General features: G+C 48.7%; 1 non-coding gene across 1 annotated transcript in view; it reads left to right on the top strand.

The window, feature by feature from the left end:
- Positions 1 to 866: 866 nt before the first annotated feature.
- LOC121740174 overlaps positions 867 to 2,500 on the top strand; it is a 1,903-nt gene continuing 269 nt past the window's right edge. Inside the window, exon 1 of the ribosomal RNA XR_006037601.1 lies at positions 867 to 2,500. This exon is cut by the window's right edge and continues 269 nt beyond it. This is a non-coding gene — a ribosomal RNA (small subunit ribosomal RNA).

Raw genomic sequence — 2,500 nt, 5'->3', positions numbered from 1 at the left:
CAAACTTTCCTTCCGGACGGGGGGGGGGGGGGGGGGGAATGGTGGTGGTGGTGGTGGTGGTGGTGGTGGTGGTACCAGGTTTAGGTTAATTGAAGTCTATACTACTCGATGTGACAACATATATTTTTAATCGCATAACACCAGCGCATTATCTGCACGGCGCATTCGCATATACATGTGGAGTGAGTGCGAGTGAGCAGTGATGGTGGTGTTGGTTATGCGATGTGTGAAAATACAAAAATTTGTGCCATATCCATTTGAGCTCATCATAATGATAATAAACAAACAATATACGACGTGTCGACCGACGGACCAGCGAAACGTGAGGTTCTCGCGATAATCATTAGTTTGATTTTGTGTCGAGCCGAACGGTAGCTGCAGTTCGTTAAAGTTACCACCGTAACAATCGCGGCGGGGCATTATGTACGAGCGCGGAGCACCTGTTTAGAGTGCGCCGTTGTCTGGTATTGTGCCCGTCGCGTCGAAGGTGGAACTGATAGCGGTCGCGAAGTTACAATATTTCTTCATATAGTATTACATCAACTTTGACGTAATGTATGTGGTCTGATCTCTCCAGCACCGGGCGACAATCTATATGGTTGACGAGTTCATGTTAAACTCTCTGTTACACTATCATAGATGATAGATCTCGTAATATGGAACGTTCGAATGTGCGGTAGCTTAGTTGCTCCGCGTTTTCTTTTTTTTGTGTTTGTCGCACAAAAGGGAAAATTCAAATAATGACTGGTCACCGCGCGTGCACGGTCCGCCGTGTGTGCGCGCGTGCACTGTTTGGCCGTCGACACGCGTGTCGACGGCGAGTACCTCGAGCGCTCGAAGAGATTCGTGCGGCTCTAGTGGTTAGCTCCCTGGTTGATCCTGCCAGTAGTTATATGCTTGTCTCAAAGATTAAGCCATGCATGTCTCAGTGCAAGCCGTATTAAGGCGATACCGCGAATGGCTCAATATATCAGTTTTGGTTCCTTAGATCTTACTCAGTTACTTGGATAACTGTGGTAATTCTAGAGCTAATACATGCAATCAGAACTCTGACCAGCAATGGGATGAGTGCTTTTATTAGATCAAAACCAATCGACGGAGGGCCTCGCGTCCTAAGTCGTTTATTTTGATGAATCTGGATAACTTTTGCCGATCGCATGGTCCAGTACCGGCGACGCATCTTTCAAATGTCTGCCTTATCAACTTTCGATGGTAGTTTCTGCGACTACCATGGTTGTCACGGGTAACGGGGAATCAGGGTTCGATTCCGGAGAGGGAGCCTGAGAAACGGCTACCACATCCAAGGAAGGCAGCAGGCGCGCAAATTACCCACTCCCGGCACGGGGAGGTAGTGACGAAAAATAACGATACGGGACTCTTACGAGGCCTCGTAATCGGAATGAGTACACTTTAAATATTTTAACGAGGAACAATTGGAGGGCAAGTCTGGTGCCAGCAGCCGCGGTAATTCCAGCTCCAATAGCGTATACTAAAATTGTTGCGGTTAAAAAGCTCGTAGTTGCATTTGTGCGCCGCGCTGTCGGTGCACCGCATCCGCGGTGATACTGACACGTTTGCGGAGCATATCGTCGGTGAGCCGACGGTAAAACGTCGGTTCAATATCAAAATCCTATCGCGGTGCTCTTCAGTGAGTGTCGAGGTGGGCCGACAATTTTACTTTGAACAAATTAGAGTGCTCAAAGCGGGCTCAAAATGCCGCTTGAATATTTCGTGCATGGAATAATAGAATATGATCTCGGTTCTATTTTGTTGGTTTTCAGAACTCCGAGGTAATGATTAATAGGGATAACTGGGGGCATTCGTATTGCGACGTTAGAGGTGAAATTCTTGGATCGTCGCAAGACGAACATCAGCGAAAGCATTTGCCAAAGGTGTTTTCATCAATCAAGAACGAAAGTTAGAGGTTCGAAGGCGATTAGATACCGCCCTAGTTCTAACCGTAAATATGTCATCTAGCGATCCGCCGACGTTAATACAATGGCTCGGCGGGCAGCTTCCGGGAAACCAAAGATTTTGGACTCCGGGGGGAGTATGGTTGCAAAGCTGAAACTTAAAGGAATTGACGGAAGGGCACCACCAGGAGTGGAGCCTGCGGCTTAATTTGACTCAACACGGGAAATCTCACCAGGCCCGGACACCGGAAGGATTGACAGATTAACAGCTCTTTCTTGATTCGGTGGGTGGTGGTGCATGGCCGTTCTTAGTTGGTGGAGCGATTTGTCTGGTTAATTCCGGTAACGAACGAGACTCTAGCCTGCTAAATAGGCGTCGCCATTTAGGTGTGCGCGACTTCGGTCGCGCAACTCACTGGCGACGTATTAAAATTCTTCTTAGAGGGACCGGCGGCTTCGAGCCGCACGAGATTGAGCAATAACAGGTCTGTGATGCCCTTAGATGTCCTGGGCCGCACGCGCGCTACACTGAAGGAATCAGCATGTTCTCCCTGGCCTAGAGGCCCGGGCAACCCGTTGAAACTCCT

The sequence above is a fragment of the Aricia agestis genome, chromosome 2 (genome assembly GCF_905147365.1).
Source record: "Aricia agestis chromosome 2, ilAriAges1.1, whole genome shotgun sequence".
Lineage (NCBI taxonomy): Eukaryota > Metazoa > Arthropoda > Insecta > Lepidoptera > Lycaenidae > Aricia > Aricia agestis.
The sequence above is the reverse complement of the archived record's forward strand: the minus strand, read 5'-3'. Positions and strand labels throughout refer to the sequence as shown.